General features: G+C 36.1%; 1 pseudogene; it reads left to right on the top strand.

The window, feature by feature from the left end:
- Window positions 1–1955: 1955 nt before the first annotated feature.
- On the top strand, window positions 1956–6229 carry LOC132018619 (small ribosomal subunit protein uS8-like; annotated as a pseudogene).
- Window positions 6230–19802: the final 13573 nt, after the last annotated feature.

The raw sequence follows: 19802 nt of genomic DNA on the forward strand, positions 1-19802 counted from the left end.
GGCACAAGAGGTAAGGGTATTGATGGTAAGGATACTGACAGAAATATATCACAGGTGGTATCCCTGGAATTGAGGGAAAAGTTTGGGAAGGCTTTTCCTAAGAAGTGAACATATGAGAACAGCCCACAGTAGTCTCCTAATTTTTAATGGTCAGGAATTGCTTTCCTATGTTTAGAAAAAATTTTCCCCTTCTGTAGTTGACCCTGGTTCTTTCCAATGAAGGAGCTATCAATAATATTCTAAATGAGTATGGAGGTTTAAAGTAGGGAAATTTGGAAAGATAAAATGGTTTGAGCTCCACCGTGGCCCTGCTGAATCAAAATCTTCAGTTGGAGTCCAGGCAGTTTGATTTCAAAAAACAGTTCTAGAGGTCATAGTGATATACATACAAGGTCAAGTACTATTGTTAAATAATCTCAAAGAAAAATGAACAGGATCTCTTTTAGTCATTTGCATTTTGTTTAGAACACAGCAGCTTAGAAACCATCCTTTCAGAAATTCTTCTAGGATTATCTTAATTCTGAAATAGGCATCCACAACAATCTGAGCTAAGCTCTATCAAAATACACAAAATTGTGTACTTCTATCTTCTCCACTAGACCTAAAGGTAGAAACTATGTTATTTGCTAGGGGTAGAAGCTGCATCTTATATCTTGGTATTACCAGGCTTTCTATAGTATCAGAGTAGAGAACACTTAACAGATAATGACTAAAATGTAGAACACTTAACAGATTGTGACTGTTTATGGTATAAAGGGAACTCGGATCTTGAAGGAGAACAAATAAATTTCATTTTGCATATATTGAGACCAAGGTGCCATGAGTTTATTGAGTTTTAAATACTCAACAACCAACTAGAAATGTGGGTCTTGAAGTGAGAAATAAGTCAGAACTAAAACTGTTAGTTGGGTAATAATCTTCAGCATGATATTAGTTGAAACTGAGTCTAAAGGATGACAAATCACAAGAGTCTGGAGGAATATATATATAGAGACATATATACATATATATTACTTATGCATATATTATAGAAATCATAAGTATTACATATATGTATACATACATATATATTTAGGGGTGCAGTAGAAGATGAAAAAAACACATCAGAAGCTTTCAGAAATATACAAAGGGAAGCAGAATCAGTGGCATATAATCGAACAGATAAAAAAGTATCATGGTGAAATAATGAGTTGATGTTAAATACTGCAATTACAGTGTCAAATGCTGTTGTCAGAAAAGCCAAGAGTGGAGGAAATCCATTCTATAATATAAATAGGATATCAGAGTTGACATGTAAAGAAAGAGTTTCAGCTCTACGTGGTGGGAACAAAACTTTAATACTGGCACTTGGCAAAATGCATAATGATAACTAAGTGGAAGTTTATATAGGAAAGAGAGTGAATGATAATTTGAGGGATTGATAGGTGAACACAAGAGTTTGTATTATGTTGAGACCAACATATATTTGGAAGGAAGGTCTATTTGTCCAACAGTTGACAAAGGCAGATGGTGGAAAATATTAAAAAGGGAATTGGTGGTGGAAGATGATCTTAGGCAAAGTAGGATATGGTATGGAATCATTCCAAGTGTAGGAGATGGGAGAGGTTCAAGGCAACTTTTTGCATGACAGAGTAAAGACAAAACGGATGAGGTTACAGAATCATTTTAAGATAGAAAGGGAATTAATTTCAGGTGTGTGAAGAGTTCTCAGTAAATTATGACATCAGCTGAAGAAGGTCTTAAATTGGGATGGGAGGTTGAGATGATCAGGTTAGCCTGGAAAAGCCACTGTAAAGATGTTTCTGTCAACAACCTGGTAATAGTAATAAATGCTTTGGGGTGTAGCGAGGATGGCCCAACTGCTATGGCATGACTCTGGCATACCAGGAGCACATTCAGCTGGCAGGACCCAAAGAAAGAAATTTGTGAGATGAGAACATTAAAAGTGGAAGGAGATGAGGAACTCAGAGACTTTACGAAGGGTAGTTTGGAAGCACGTGATTATTTGGACTGTGATGGGTAAGACGACAGTGAGCAAATGCTTTGAGAAATACAGTATAGCGATCAGAGGTAAAGGTCGGAATAATAGGTTTAGTAGCTGTGAGGGTAACAGTAAAATACCCATTAACAGGCAATAGTAGTGAAAGGAGACTACTTTTGTTGTTTAATGAGTATCTTTTCATGTTTTCACTCCTCTAGTGGCCTGTATGGAAGTGTTATCATTAGATTCTGTGTGATTCCTAGACTTTTTGATTTCATAAGCCAATAAAATTTCTAATTGTACTGATATAAATTTGCCAGCTTTCAAAATTTTTATGTATTTTTGACAATTAAGGACAATAAAAAAGTCCCTGCCATCTGCTAACACTATAATGTGCTAACATAAAGTGTACTTTCATATTATAAAAACGCAAGAAAGGCAAAATCTCAGAATAAAAAAATAAAAGTGGTCTTTCTCAAGAAAGCACATCTTGCAATTACAGTAATGCCTATTCTTAAATTGATTTACACATGCATATGCATCTATTCATCTATCAATTTATTGATCTATATTTTTGTTTCATGATTTCCGTAGCTCCTTAGCTAATGTTTTATTTTGTCATAAAAACCTTGCTATGGACTGATTCTAGACTGATAACCAAGAAACCCTGGGTTTCTTGAAAGTGGTATTTCATACAAATTCCTTGGGAATGGGCATAATTTCAATGCAGAGGTATATTCCAGAAAAGGAATCCAAGTAGAAGGATCAGCAGAGTAAACGTCCTGTGGCAAGAGAGAGTATGGCCAGTTTGAGGAGCTGAAATCATGGGACATGACTGAAAGGCCAAGGCTGGCTTAAGATGAAAATGTAGAACCGAGTCTGAAAGGAGAGTAAGGAGTCGGGGGAGAGGTTGAAGGGCAAGTGACCAGAATGTTTTCTTCTCATTGACTGCTCACCTCCTGCACCACTAGCTACCTTCTCTGACCACTCTGGGAATTTATATGGTGGGAAGTAATGGAGTGTAGGGAGTTCAGTAGTGTCCTCCAGAATTCATGTTCACTCAGGACCTCGGAATGCCTCTTTAGTTGGAAATAAGGTCTTTGTAGGAGTATTTCATCATAATGAGGTCATACTGGCTAAATCTAATATGACTAGTATCCTTATTAGAAGAAGTGAGACAGATACACGATGGAGAAAACTGTGTGAGGGGGGCGGGAGATATTGGAGGGATACATGTACACACCAAGGAATGCTGAGGATTACTGACAACCAGGAGAAGCTGGAAGAGGCAAAGAAGGCTCCTCCCCCTACAGACTTTAGAGAGAGTAATGGCCTTGATTTTAGACCTCTAGCCTTCAGGACTGTGTGGTGTGCATTGTTATAAACCACCCGGTTGGAGGTAATCTGTTATGGCAGCCTTAGGTAACTACTGTAGGAAGCTAAGAGCAGTAGGTTACAAGTTTCCATGTGCTTGCTTCCTATTCTCTGGGCCTATAGATGTTCAACATGGACCCTTTATTTTTGAAAAGCACATTTGTGGATTATTTAGGCCTGCTGTTACTGTCCATCACCAGGGTCACTTACTATCTTGATGTAAGTGGTGCTTTCACTTGTGGTTTCTTTCTTTTGTAGGCTCTAAGAGCCTGGGGTGGCTTTTAAGTTCTACTGACCTTAGCCAGGTCATTCCTTAGGTAGCCTTTGTGGTCTGGGCTCTAACACAGCTCAGCACTCTGACTCTCCCTGTTCTGTGGCCCAGATCTGGTCTACAGAAAACCCACAAAATATCTTTTGCTTTATATCAACTTCTGGGAATACAGGCCCATCTCAACTCAGCCACCACTCTTTGCCCATCCTGAGAGGGGTTAGCCTGCAGTTTCTTGCTTTTATGTTTTCTAGATCATAGTAGTGTAAGGGCCTATTTAGCCAGAGCAGCCCCACCTCAGTTGAACAGCCATTTTGTTGTTTATGCAGTAAAACTTAAATTGACCCTGACCCCTACCCCCAAGGGGAACTTATTTAAAAGCAAGTCAGAAAACCAGTCCCAGGTTACAAAGCCCAAATACAAGGGTGGATCAGGTCAGGTAGAGATAACAGCCCAAATGCAGGGATGAGTCGGGTCAGGTGGAGACATCCAATCAGTAAAGCGTACATACTGTCTCCCTAGCTACCAAGGAGTGTGGGCCCCGTCTTTGGGGGGCCAATTCTCACCAAGGTGATAGGCTAGTGCAAGTGTCTACTATGGGTTGAATTGTAGTTCAATTGGCCACCCGTGTATGACCTAGCATGACTGTAGCTTTCTCTGTGTATTGCAATTTCATTGGCAACCTGTGTGTGGCCAGGCTCAATCACATGGCCTTTGCTTTATAAAAGTTAGTCTGTGAGGCAGGGAGGGGTTGCGCTCTCTGTAAGAGGCAGCCCTGACCAGTCTGTTTGACAGTCAGTTTGATTCTTGATGCTTGGCGCGAAATTTTCAAGTTTTGCTTGACCTTCGCTTTATATCAGTCTCGCTCCTTTGACCATGGACCCATTATTGGGGGACCCAACACTGGGGATCCAACAGTAGAAGACCAGCAACTGTAACTCTCAGCTTTAAGGCATACAGGACTATGTTCTCTGAGGGGACTCCCTGAAATTCTTGTTTGATGTTAGAGGCAGACACCCTCCCCAGTTTTCTCCCCAAAAAAGGAGGAGAAATTCACAACACACCAGCATTTTTTTTTTTTTTCAACTTTTGATCCTTGTTGATCCCTAAGGTAAGGGACTTATGGGATGTTTAACTTGTTTTTATAAACCTCCTTTGAGAATTTTTATATTTAGCACTTCTCATTGATGTCTGATCATCAACTTCTTATTGATATCTGCCATCTTAAGGTGTTGGTTAAAACTTCTGATCAACTTCTTGTTGATATCTGCCATCTTAAGGTGTTGGTTAAAACTTCCACCTTAGTTTTTTTTTTTCCTTTTGATCCATGTTTAATGTTTGCTTGTTCCTTAGACAGCTACTTCTGTGAGAGCAGACACTTTTTTTCTAACAAGTGTATTCTCAGTACCAACCTAAAAGCTTACCTTATGGTAGGACAATAAATAAATTATTTATGGTATGAATGAATGAATGCAATTATGGAATAAACATATTTCCCTGGTATTAAATTTTATTTTATTTTGTTTTTATTTTTTAAAAAAAATTTATTTATTTTAGAGAGAGAGAAAGAGAGTGTGTGTTAATAGGGACGGGGCAGAAGGAGAGAATCCTTAGGTAGACTCCCTGCTAGTGTGTAGCCTGTCCTGGGGCTCTGTCTCATGACCCATGAGATCATGATCTGAGTGAAACCAAGAGTCAGATGCTTAACTGACTGAGCCACCCAGGCGCCTCCCTGGTACTAAATTTTAAAATAAAAATGTGATGTTTTAAATAGGGACATGTTTAGATGGAACAGTGTTTTCAACATTAGCTTTATAGAAGTTCTAAGCTAACATTCTAAGCTTACTTCATACCATATTTTTACATTAATTTTTAAAATTTTTATTAACATATAATGTATTATTTGCCGCAGGGGTAGAGGCCTGTGAATCGTCAGGCTTACACATTTCACAGCACTCTAGATTAAATTTTCTAAAGGAATATATGGATGGCATGTCCCTTAGATTATCTTTTTTAAATAGTTTGTTTCTTAGCCACTTTTTAATAGAGAAAACAGATTTGGGTACTAATTTCTTTGATGAATAAAAAATGTTGATATCTGGTACCCCTGGCTATAAAAATATATGTTTATAAAAAATAAAAAATTTAAAAAAAAAGTAATAAATGCTTAAAACTCAAAAAAAAAATGTTGATATCTGTAGCTCTTTCCACCATCTTTCTGCGCCATTATACTAGTGTGCATAAATGTGCTGGCGGATGCTCTCCCGAGCATTAACAATGCCATAAAGAGAGGCAGATGCCAGATTCTTATTAGGCCATAGTCCAGTTTCTAACTGTGATGTTGAATCTTGGTTACATGGGTGAATTTGATTGCCAATGATCACTAGCTGGGAAAATTGTTGTGAACCTCATGGACAGGTTAAACAAGTGTGAATTGTTCAGCCCCTGATTTGATGCACAACTCAAAGATTTAGAAAAATGGCAGAATAATCTGCGCCTGTCCTGCCAGTTTGGTTTTCCTTCCTGACAACCTCACTGGCATCATGGATCATGAAGAAACGAAACAAAAACACACAAGAGGGAAAATCTCGGGATTCTTTTTCTAGGAATATAATACATGCAAATAAGATGCTTCAGTTGAAAAAAATTGTTAATATCTCTAGAGCTGATCGATGGCAGACCCATATTCTTGAGAAACTGGATTATCAAGTATTGTTATTTAACATTCTAATATAAATGTTGAGATACTGATACCAATAATTTTCCTAAGTTAAAGGAAGTATTACTCACATAAGAATCAATTTAAATGCAATCTGTATCAAAATACCAAAAACATTTTTCAGAGAACTAGAACAAACAAAACAAAAATGTGTACGGAACCATAAAAGACCCTGAGTGGCCAAAGTAACCTTGAGAAAACAACAAAAACAACAACAACAAAACGACAGCAAAAAACCAAAGCTGGAGGTATCACAATTTCAGATTTCAAGACCACAAAGCCATAGTAATCAAAACATTATGATAACTGGCACAAAAATAGGTACATAGATCAATAGAACAGAATAAAGAGCCCAGCAAAAAACCTATGCTTGTATGGTCAATTTATGACAAAGGAGGCAAGAATACACAAAGGGGCAAAGACAATCTCTTCAATACATGGTTTTGAGAAAACTGGCTGGTTACATGAAAAAGAGTGAAATTGGATCACCGTCTTATACCACACACAAAAAAACCCTCAAAATTAAAGATCTAAATATGAGACCTGAAACAATAAAAATCCTAGAAGAGAGCACAGGCAGGAATTCCTCTGACATTGGACATCACAACATTTTTCTGGCTATGTCTGCCAAAATAAGGAAAACAAACGCAAAAATAAACTATTGGGGATATATCAAAATAAAAAGCTTTTACACTGCAAAAGAAGCAATCAACAAAACAAAAAGGCAACCAATTGAATGGGAAAAGATATTTGCAAGTGATGAATCCAGTAAGTGGTTAATACTTAGAATATATAAGGAACTTATACAACTCAACACCAAATAAATAATCTGATTAAAAAATGGGCAGAGGACTTAAATAGGCATTTTTCCAAAGAAGATACAGAGTTTGCCAATAGACACATGAAAAGTGTTCAACATCACTTAACATCAGAGAAATGAAAATGAAAACCACAGTAAGATACCACCTCACACTTATCAAAATGATAAAATCAAAACCACAAAAAATAGCAAGTGTTGGTGAATATGTGAAAAAAAGGAACCCTTCCTTGTGCACTATTGGGAGTATAAATTGGTACAGCCATTGTGGAAAACAGTATGGAGGTTCCTCAAAATATCAAAAATAGAAATATCATGTGATCCAGTAATTCTACTATTGGGTATTTACTCAAAGAGATTGAAAACATTAATTCAAAAAGATATATGAACTGCTATGTTTTTGTATCATTACTTATAATAGTGTTTGATAGGTGAATGGATAAGGAAGATGTGATGCTTGTGTGTGTATATGGATGTATGTGTATAAACACACATGCACACATAAATGCACACATATCTATACTGGAGTATACTATAGCCATTAAAAGGATGAGATCATACCATTATGACAACATGGATGGACTTATAGGTATTATACTAGGTGAAATAAGTCAAACTAAGAAAGACAAATAGCCTATGTTTTCATTCATACATAGAATCTAAAACAACAAAAACAAATGAAATAACAGGCAAGCAGAATCAAATCTATAAATACAGAGAAAAAACTGATGGTTTCCAGAGAGACGAAGGATGGGCAAAATGGGGGAAGGGGATTGAGAGGTGTAAGATTTGTGTATGGAATGAATATGTCAAAAGAATAAAAGACACAGCATAAGTCAATGGTATTGTAATATCGTGATAGATGATAGCTACACTTACGGTAAGCATAGTATAACATTTAAAGAAGTTGGATCACTATGTTGTACACCTGAAACTGATTACATTGTATGTAACTAATGTATAATTTAATGTATTTAAACTAATGTATTAACTACTATATAAAACTAATGCATTAATTATACTGGAATAGAAAATTTAAAAAGAAGAAACTATCCATTGCTACATCATAATCTCCAAATTTAGAAGCTTAAGACAACAAACATTTATTATTTTATACTTTCTGTGGATCAAGAATGTGATCCCAGCATAAGGAGATTCCCGTGGCTCAAGGTCTATCATGGGGCTGCAGCTGTTGGTGGTACCTGTTGGTGGAACCTGAGGTATCATCCAGTGGTTTGACGGAGATGGATGGAGGGGAGAGATTTACTCCAAGATCATTGATGTGATGTGGATAGGCCTCAGAAGATCTATGTCCAAGTTCACTCATGCAGGCTGTGTGAATGTCCTCACAATGGATGGTTGGTGTTTCACAGGAGAGCTAGACAGTGAGAAAGAGAGAGTAACCCAGCTGGAAGCCACAATCCTTTTTAAACCTAATATTGGAAGAAAGATCCCATTACTTCTGTATATTATTCCTTAGAAGCAAGTCCATAACTTCAACCCACACTGAAGGTGGTGCTTATTCAAGGGCATGGATAGTTATTTCTGAGGCTGTCTATCATACTCATGATGACCTAAAGCAGAAGCTAGAATTTTCACAAACAATTCAAGTTTCTCCATTGTAGAATGTGTGAAAATTCTTAACTTTAGTAGTTTGAAATGCATGTTTACTATTAGACAACTTGAACATAAAAGTTTTTCTACAATTATTTCAAGCAATATTTGAGAGTATAATAGTAGAGGATATTAGGATAGTTTGTCTTGAAATTGGTTCATAAATATTACACTGAGACAAACACCCTAAGTTTGTTGAAGAGAAAGCTGCCATTATGTTTTGCAGAGATATCCACTGCTTCATTTTTATGTATCTTCTTCTTCTTCTTTTTTTTTTTTTCTTGGTAGTATAGATGGGTAAGCTTCCTAGATCGTCTAGTTAAAATTTTCTTTCAGCTGTGTCCATTTGGTCATTTAAAATCACTCATTGATTTTTTAAAAATTTTAAATTTTTAAAATTTGTTTAAATTTTTTGTTTCTATTAATTTATTTTTCAAATCCTCCTTTTCCCCCCCAGTGTCCTGGTGTGTATGTGTTTAAATCGTGGTTTCTGGTTCTTTTGCTGTGTCTTTATTTTAAGCATAGTTTTGTTTTTTTTTTAATATTTTATTTATTTGATAGACAGAGATCACAAGGAGGCAGAGGCAGGCAGAGAGAGAGGAGGAAGCAGGCTCTCCGCTGAGCAGAGAGCCTGATGCGGGACTCGATCCCAGGACCCTGAGATCATGACCCAAGCTGAAGGCAGACACTTTAACCCATTGAGACACCCAGGAGCCCTTTAAGCATAGTTTTTAAAATAGTCTATTTCAGATGATTTCATCGCCTCCAATTTTGGGGTATGTTATACTACATGCTGTTTTATTTGATGACTCCTGCTTATGTTAGATCATTTCTTTGTATGGTTTGTAGTTTTTATTTTGAAGTTCTCTTCAATAAGGAGTTTACTGCCTGTTGGAATACTGTGGACTGTAAGTTGTTGAAGGGATGCTATGTACTCATAGCATGTGCTCATGTTTGTTCAGTTGGTTTAGGACTAGTTTTTAATTTGTTGACTTGAGGAGTCTACTACCACCCTGAAAGGCTACCATGAAGTCTTTGACTTTCATCTTTAGAGGAGAATTTTATTTTTCCCCCTTATATCCTCAGGCTAAATTAAATATCCTTATTACTTCTCCAGACTTCCCTAGGTGTAGTGATGCTATTCCTCCCCTCTACCATTCAGATGTCACTCTTCAAGTCTTTGGCTTTTTATAGGGAGTTCAGGTTCTACACATAACCTCATATAAGTCCCAAAGTCATGTTCATATCCCAAATGGACTTTTAATCTTCAACTCCGAGAAATGAGGCTTTTCCTGAGCCTGATAAACACTTGAATATCCACTGTGTCACTTTATAGATCTCTAATTTTACATTTCTTCTTTGTTGCTGGAACCTAAGGTTTTCTACATCTTTTATTTAAACTCATATATATATATTTCTTATTAACTTGACTGTATGTTATTTATTGTTATTCTACTTTTGTAGCCGAGGGGCTGTTTATCAGTAGAGTCAACCAGGTTGTGGGAACTGGACTGAAAAAAATTGTATAATTTGCTGTTCTACTAGTTCCTTTATTTACCTTATTCATTAAGGTGCTGTTTATTCTCCCACCCTTAATTTTCCTTGTTTTGTTTTGTCCCCAAACTTAGACATCATAACTTCAGATCTTGCCCTAAATGAAATCTATGCCTATATATAGCCCTTCATTTATTCTCACCTACCAATTACTCCTTATATGTGTCTAGGCACCTACTGTATTGTTTTTTTTTTATCCTGTAATTTAAAACTGTATACATAGAACACTTCTGGGGTGGGAAGGCATAAATCCTTCTAGCTGAAAGAAATGCAATTAGTGCTTTGGGGAATTTGAGTGTGTCACTGTAAAATCCTGTTCTGTAAGGTATGGTTTGGTATAAAGAGAAGTAATAGAAATGTTTATGACAGAGCCCTAGGATATAAAAGTCCCTTTGTGTTTTTCATTTTGAGGTCATTATTCACCCTTCTTTACAAAATAAACAGGAAGAATTGTTTCCAGGTACTAAAGTTCAAAAGTTTGGGGAAAACCTTGCAAAATGAAAACTGAAATACTTAAATAATGACAACTGAGAAACAAAATTGAAAGATGGATACTTTCATATCAACAAAGATAGGGTTACTATTTCTAAAAGCAAGTATGTCCAGATATTTTCATTGAAAAACCCTACAGTAAATGTCTGCAACTTTACAATTTATGTAACCAAAAGGTGGCAGTGTTCCATTTGGTTTCCTTCGGAACCTCATTTGCTAGAGGTATGAATTTAGACAAGTACTGTGCCTCTAATTTGCTTTTAAAACAATATTGAGTAATACTGCTATTACCTCATGTGCCAAAAAAATAATTATGATTAAGAAGACAAATATTTTTTGCAATAGGAGTTTGAAAGAATTAATTGTATCAAAACTTTAATTTGAACAGCCCCAAAAAAGACATTTCCAAAATCAGTATATGGGTGTTTCACATCTTAAAATATTTCATCTGTTGTTAGATTATCTCTTTAGTGTTCTACTCTGTCTTGACTCCTGATTGATATGTTTCATAACACTATGCAAGCATTGAATTATGTTCAGCTCTAAGTAATTAATGAGAGAAACAATGTGGGTTTTGTGTTCATAGCAGATAATACATTTTTATCAGTAAGAATAAAAGTTTTCTTCACAGAATAAATAAATATTTATGGCCATTGATTAGTAGGTTAGAGATCTACACAAATACATAATTTTATCATGTTAGTGTGACAATGAAAGCTAAAATAAATGGCTGAAAAAGATTTCAATCCCCAATTTTAAATCTGGTCCAAAATCTTAAATGAAAGCTTACTTGAGGCAAAAATTCTTTTTTACAAGTATATCCTGGCAAGAACTGACCTAACAGTCAATTATTATAAACAAAGTCCAGGTTTCTTAATTAAAATACAAAATATTGGCTCGCCTGCTTAGCCTGAAAGAAGTTATGTCTTGAGGAGACTGCAATTATGGTGGCGCCTTCTAGTGCCACTGATGGTCAGGGCCTGTCAGTGTTTGTATAAAACCCCCTTTTTTTTTTCCTTTTTTCTTTTTTCTTTCTTTTTTTTTTTTTTTCAGCTTTGCAACAGTGCTGTGGATTGTTACTTCATTAGCTCAAAATTGGCATAAAAATTCTAAAACAGAAGTTGAGGGATTTTGTTTTGAGTTTGGTCTGAACACTGAAAAAGTTTCATTTTTATTCTCATAAATGTGGGAAAAATAAACTCTTCCATTTATTCTGGTTACATTTTTGGACTTGGGGATTTTATCTCCATCTGCCTACTGTATATAAAAGTTAGAATTGGCTCTATTTGGCAAATAACACTAAATACAAATTAGTGGACCGTTCACGGCACTTTAAATTTTAAAACGACTTTTACAGAAAGTCTTTATGTGTTTGATAGCTATTTTTAGCGGCTGAACCAAAATTTGTTTTTATGACTGATTTTATCAAAATGAATAAAAACTCATTTTTCGGTTATCTGTGTTAGTGGCAAGGACTTCTTAAAGGGGTTTATTCATTCCTTTAAATCTCCTTTACCACCTAACCTAGGAAAAATGTCGTGTATAGAACAGGTTTGACTAGTTTTAATTTCATCTTTTCTATTCCCTCGCCATCCAATGGAACGAATGCAAATGACGGTGAAGCTGTCTCCCGTTGGTCAGTGAGAGGAAGAGAAAGAGTCATAAACTGATTGTTTTATCTTGGGCTCATATTACAGTTGTTTACTTCCGCATAGTATTCTCAAGACATCTGTAATAACGTGAAAAAGTAAAACCGTATCTCGTCATTTCCAGAAAACTACTGTTAAAAGCACATACTTCTAAATTCATATGTATTATAGTTTATCTGGTGAGTTTGGCTAGTGTTAATGGGTCCCATGGGCGTGAGAAAATGTCCTCCAGGAGATCAGCATTTTGACCTTTTGTGTTTTAAATTGCAGGATGAGTTTTGTTGAGTTGTGTTATCAATGTTAATAGCAGTCTGTGTGGACCCACAACCGTGACTACATTTCTTAGACTTTAATACTATATTGGTAAAGTCATAAGATATGTGAATATTTACTAATGTTTCTTTTAAAAGTGGGTGTTGTTTAGCTACAAGTAAATGCTTAGTAAATATGTTTTAAATAAATGAATGCGCATTAACTCTCTTGGACATCTATCTGCCAAACACTGTACTAGGCAGGGGGATATAATACATTAAAAAAAAAAAAGTCCTGTCCTCTAGGAATTGGTCACTAAATAGTGAAATCGAATGGTACCTGGTGTTGTGCCAGGTCCTATGCTAAGTCTTTTCACATTTATTAACTCATTTAACCTCATAAAACCTGTGGTAGGAACTGTTATTGTCCCCATTTTAAAGATTGGAAAACTGAGGTTGAGTGCAGTTACATAGCTACGATATAGGGAAGCCAGCATTTACGTTCAGTCTGGTTCCTGAGCACAGGCTCTTAGTCACTGTTTAATCTTGCCCCTCCAATTATAACATACCAATTAATTATTTCCCAAAATGTGCTAGTTGAAGATCAGTCCTAGGATATGTTTTACCAAATACCAATCATTTCCTTAAATAAGTGACTCTGTGGTAAAGTTTGCTTGGAAAATATTGTGTACTACCACCACTGCAATTAAAATATCTTTATTTATTCTAAATGTGTACCAGCAAGCAAGTTCTTTGGACAGTCTTATAAAAATTGTTTAGTATTCCTCTCAGTGACAGTGTTCTGAATATTAAACTTGCCAAATGCTATCATAACAATTGCTTTGCATTTATGGAAGAATATTCATATACTGTGTCATTAAAGAATCATAACAGTATTCTAGAATACATGTTAATATTATCCCAGTTTTGTTTTGTTTTGTTTTGTTTTTTAAGAGGGGCACTGCTGGGGGAGGGAGAAAGAGAGAATCTTAAGCAATCTCCATGTCTAGCACTGAGCCTGATGGGGGGCTTGCTTTCATGACATGAGCCGGAATCAAAAGTTGGATGCCTAAATGAGACCCCGGCACCCCAATATCCCACTTTTTTTTTTTTAGATTTTACTTATTTATGAGAGAGTGAGAGAGCATAAGCAGGGGACTCGGCAGAGGGAGAGGGAGAAGCAGGCTTACCACTGTGCAGGGAGTCCAGCCTGGGGCTCGATCCGAGGACTCCGGGATCATGACCTGAGCCTAAGGCAGACGCTCAACTCACTGAGCGACCCACGCGCCCACTCCCACTTTTTTAAGATGAAGAAGCTCAAGTGGAGGTGTTGAGTGTCCTTTCTTACATGTAACAAACTAGGCAGAACCAGAATTACTGCTTGAAACCACTCTGATCAAAATCTAATGCTGTACATTGTGAAAAGTCAATGTCCCCATAGTGGAATACATTTTTATAGGCATGACTATATGCTTTGGACCATCCTTTTTCCTTTTCATATGTTGCTTACTCAAGTCAAAGCTTAGCAATCTAATTCTTCCTCTCTTTTCACTCAGCAAGTTCAGATGTGGACTACCTGATTTACACTAATGAAAGACCTCAGGGTAGATGTGCGTTAAAATATTCTTCCTTAAAAAAATATAATAAAATGTTCTTTCTTGTACAGTGGAGGAATAGTTAGTTAATGAAACTTATTCTTCTGCCACTGCAGTGGTCTACTACTACAAGAACAGATTTGAGATGGACTGATAGATACATAAGGAGGCAATATCACTACAGAGATACATGCTTTATGATCCTCAAGATGTTAATAGATTGTGCATAAAGATGACAGCATGAAATTCCTGGCTTTGTCTAACTTGTCTATCTGTAGACATAACATCTGTAGACACAGCACTAGGGAATAATATTTTCGTGATAATTTTTAAGTGTTTTTCTCCCCATCACGAGACTAAACAGGAATATAAACACTGAATCTCAGTGTATCAGTGAGGACCAACCGCTGGAGAAGCTTACAGGAATCCAAATTCTACTGCGCCATGTGCTTATGATAATAAGCAACAAAACACACTGATTTTTATGAAACAGTTTCTCATACAGTCTGTCATTTTTTTTTTTTTAAGATTTTAGTTATTTATTTGACAGAAAGAGAGATCATAAGTAGGCAGAGAGGCAGGCAGAGAGATAGGGGGAAGCAGGCTCTCTGCTTAGCAGAGAGCCTGATGTGGCGCTTGATCCCAGGACCCTGAGATCATGACCTGAGCTGAAGGCAGAGGCTTAACCAACTGAGCCATCCAGGTGCCCGTCAGTCTGTCATTGTAATGGGTTCAACAACCCCATGGTGAGCTATTTTTCCCATTCACAGGTGAAGAAACTTAGATTAAGAAAAGTAACTCCATCCTGTTAGTCACATGATTACAAGTGACTTTTCCAAGGTTATTCAGACAATAAGTGGCAAAATCAAGATATAAATCTAGTTTCCCGGTTGACATTCTTCGAGTACGTGTTAAGTGATAAGGTGTAGTCAGTACCTACTAGAAGATTCAAGCATCCAATGACAAGGTTACTTGCAAGGAAAATAGTATACATGTTATAGGGCAATGAGTTATAAGCTGATATGCCATGATTTTACTGAATTTGTCCTTATAGGTGATTCTGATTCAGTATATTTAGATGATTCAATAATTATGTTTGGTAGAGGAATCACACCCATGTATTTTAGGGCTTATAGTTGTAGAATCAAGCACCCATTGACATCTATAGATTTAGAACAGAAAAAGCTCAGACTTGCCAAACTGTTCCAGAGTTCCATGGAAGTTGAGTTTTGCCACCTAGAGAGGGCATGAAAACTTGACCAGTTGTAAATGTTGACATCTGTATCATTCCGTTTAAGGGACATTATCAGATTGGTCTTTGTCCAATAAGTCTTTTTCAATGATTTAAGAAGCATGTTTGAAAATATATGGAAATGAGAAGCATATCCACATATGAGGAATTCCTGAATTACATTAGAAATTATAGGTGACTTCACTTAATTTTATTTACTTAAAACTGGTCAGAGGATAACATATAATTGATAAGCATTAATTCTAGAGAATATTCTAGAAGTCTTAAAAGACATTTTAGAAGACAGTATTGAATGTTACTGCATGTTGGATTAGAGCCTCCTATTTAGAGAACTGTGTTTCATGCTAAGAATATAAAAATGTTGAGAGTAAAATGTTCATACTTTGGAATCAAGGTAATAATCCATTATGCTAGGTGTGAACTAGCACCTGGATATAATTTCAGTTACAGATTAGGTTATTTATTTATTTTTTGTACTTTCAATGTAAGGCTGAATTTTAATATTTCATTAAAATTCATTCATTTAATATTTCATTAAATATTCATTAACATTGTTAATTTTTTGGCCATGAATGTTAAAAAGCAAATGCTTCAAAAGGATTTATATATGCATCTGAAAACACCAATCTAGTGTTGTGTTGATAAGCTACATATTTGCATCCATTTCTACAGAAGCAGTTTAAACATTAAATGCATTTATCGATGGGAATAGTATTATTGTACTGCAATTTGATGCTATCAATGCCTTGCTAATAAACATGCAGTGATAGAAAATGCAACTGTTCCAGAAGGAGGAAGAAAGAACTGGAGATTAGGAGGGGGAAGTAGGATTACCCTGAAGGAAGAGAGAGCTGGTGAAAGGTGAGAGATAAAGAAAACAGTTACACACTTGAAGAGAGTTCTAGATAAGAGACCTAGGAGGATAGTCTTTTGAAAATGGAGACACAGATAAAGAGTTTATTGTAAAATGGAGGAACAAAGATATCAAGAGAATACCAGGTTGCAGAAGTGAAAATCAATAGCGCTTAAATATAGAAAGTAAGTGGGGAACAAAGATGGAAAGGAGATTCAGTACAAGAGGGAACTTCAGAGGTACACATGCACACACGAGGTGCGTCCAAGCACGCACACGTATGCGCACAAACACACAGCCGTTTCTAAAAACCAAGAAGGTAGGAAAGTTTCCTAACTGAACATTTCCAGTGTAGGCAGGGAAGACACCAATGAGCTCAGGTGAGTGTTTTAGTTGAATTTAAAGAGTTATGTTGTTGTGGTTCACACTATGTTACAACCCAAGATAGAGCTGCATGCAGGGGCGCCTGGGTGGTTCAGTGGGTTAAAGCCTCTGCCTTTTGCTCAGGTCATGAACCCAGGGTCCTGGAATTGAGCCCCACATTGGGCCCTCTGCTGCGCAGGGAGCCTACTTCCCTTCCTCTCTCTCTCTCTGCCTACTTGTGATCTCTGACTGTCAAATAAATAAACAAAATCTTTAAAAAGAAAGAAAGAAAGAAAAAACTGCAGCATAGAAGAGCCAAGAGGACCCTGTGATCACAGATGTCGCTTTGAAGAATATATTCTTATTCCTTCTGTAATATAATAGCATTTTCTGTATTAGAAATGAAATTTTAAGCTCAGTGTCCAAATACAAATATCTAAGGAGGTTGTTCTAGAACAACTGACCTCTAAATTGGCAAGAGGAGGGATGGCATTTTATTATTGTAGTGGGTGCTGAATAAGCTGTACTTAGTGTCTAATGGATGCAAATGTTTTTGTGGATATAAGCATTGTGTATTTGTTTAAGGAATTTATTGCTTAGCAGCAATCAAGGAAAAATCAAAGGTCTTGTTCTAATTTGGAAACACTATTATTACACTGAAACATACTCTTATATGTGTGTAATGGTTTAGATGTTTCTAAGACTATCTGTTAGTGGTTCTTAACTCTGGCTATGTATTAATCAGTACTAAAAAATACTGGCATCTGCGACTGTCCTCGAGTTATGATTTAATTAGTCTTTGTTGTGGCCCAGTCATTAGTATTTCTTAAAAATTCTACCCGTTCCCTTTTGTGATTGTAATGTGCAACTTGATTTGAGAAACTTTGCGTTAAAGGAATTTTATATGTTTATAACTTGAATATTGATAATGGTTGTCTGTCCTCCTCATTATCAGTTATATTTCTCCAGCATGTTATGTCTTAGGAAAAAGAGTTCATATCCTCTCATGTTACAGAATATTAATGGGTTTTGGGTGACAGATGCACACATTTTTTTCTGTTGCTAATGGACAATTTTTGTGATACAGTTGGAGTTAATTTATTAGGCTCTAAATTTATCCTGAACCTTTGGATGTGGATTCTGTGAAATATTGTCTGTTTTGTGGGGGGAAAAATATGTTATGGATAAGTAGAGTCATTTATTTAAAAGCATTGCAGATAATAGTAAATAAGCTATCGAGGCAAGTTTGCATTAGATAATCTTCAAATTTCCTTCAGATTGTTTTATTGGACATATCATGACTAGCACCATTTATGTATTTTATTTTCCACTGAGGGTTAATTTGCTCTTCATGAGAATTATTGGGGTAAATTGACAGAACTTTAACACTCCCACAGATTTTGCATCTGTCAGTATGCTGGTAAAGTTTTCATCTGCAAAAGTGTAAGCTATAGAAAGTATTAATTTAGGGGTGCTTGGGTGGTTTGGTCGGTTAAGAGTCTGTCTTCGGCTCAGGTCAGGGTCCCAGTGTCCCGGGATCGAGTCTCCTTGCTCAGGGGGGAGCCTGCTTCTCCCTCTTCCTGCCTCTGCTTGGGCTCTCCATCTCTCTGACAAATAAATAAATAAAATCTTTTTTAAAAAAAACATGAATTTAGAAGCTTTTATTTTGGTATTCTCCAACTTGTCTTATCTAGTACCTTTCCCCATGTCCAGGCTTTTTCAGATCTCACCTCATCCCAGAGTTTCCTGGGTTTCTCAACTCTGTATATACCTGTTTAAGGCTTAGCAAGGGTGGTGTTAATGGTTAATGGTCACTTTCAGGGTCTCCAGCATTACAATATAGGCCATAAAAACAGAACCAAAAAAAAAAAAAAAACCCTAAAACAAAACAAATAAGCCATTGCAATTCAAAAGAATGAGGTATTAATTGACAGAAGTTGCTCTTTTGGGTCAAGGAGGACATTAATTCAATAGACAAAACCTAACCAGCTCTTCTTGTAATGATAGACTGAGGCATTTTGCAATTGTTAATGTAATGATGCTTTTCCTTCTAAGTCATTTTGATTGTCTAGTATTGACAGAAGTTTGTACTTCAATTTATAACTGGGAGGAGGCTCCTAATAAACCAATTTCTTCATGAAAGTAGTAACTTTTAGTGTATCAGGTGAGCCTACCTACTAAGAGATACAGTGATTGCTCAACTTATGTGCCTAATGAATCCTTATTCCTATGTTTCCAGAGAGCACTGTTTAAAAAAAAATCTCTGGAATATTGTTAATCTTTGTTGAAAAATATGTTGGGTGACCTGTATTAATTGAGTTGTTAGTATGTACTGTTTGACTTTGGTGAACCAAGTAAATCAACCCCCTACTTTTACACAACATTCATTCTAGTTAATCTCTCAAAAAAGTTGGAAATAGCTTGATTAATAGCCACATATAAATAATTTTATGCTATTAAATCAATTGAAATGACAATGTATGATTATAAACTCTGAGGGGACAAGAGCTTTGTTTGAAGTTTTTGATATAGCTAAAGATAGAGCATACAGTAGTCACATAGTAAGCATTTAGTAACTATTCATCAAATGAATAAATAATTCCAAATGGTGGGGTATTGTGATGGAGTTTTTAAATTCTAAATTGCTCTGCCAATGAAGACATTCTTTCGTGGCTAACTACGTAACTAACTGCTTAATTGTCACCTAACTACTTAAAATATTCTGTCATTTGGTTGAGGGATAAAACATCTAATCTAATATATTGACCAATTGTTCTGAAGTCAGTCAATTGGGAGTCCATTTGTCAGATACAGTTCTTAGGCCTTTCATTAGTAGTGTTTGATTCAGAATAGTTAAAATGTTGGTTTGAGGTGCCTCGTTAGCGCAGTAGGTAGCGCGTCAGTCTCATAAAATGTTGGTTTGTTCTCCCTTAAGTAACTATTAGGAAGCCTACTCTCATGAAATGATGCAAAACAACCTTAGGAATGTATAATAATACAAAGCATATTGAAAAAATCCT

The sequence above is a fragment of the Mustela nigripes genome, chromosome 5 (assembly GCF_022355385.1).
Source record: "Mustela nigripes isolate SB6536 chromosome 5, MUSNIG.SB6536, whole genome shotgun sequence".
NCBI classification, from domain to species: Eukaryota; Metazoa; Chordata; class Mammalia; order Carnivora; family Mustelidae; genus Mustela; species Mustela nigripes.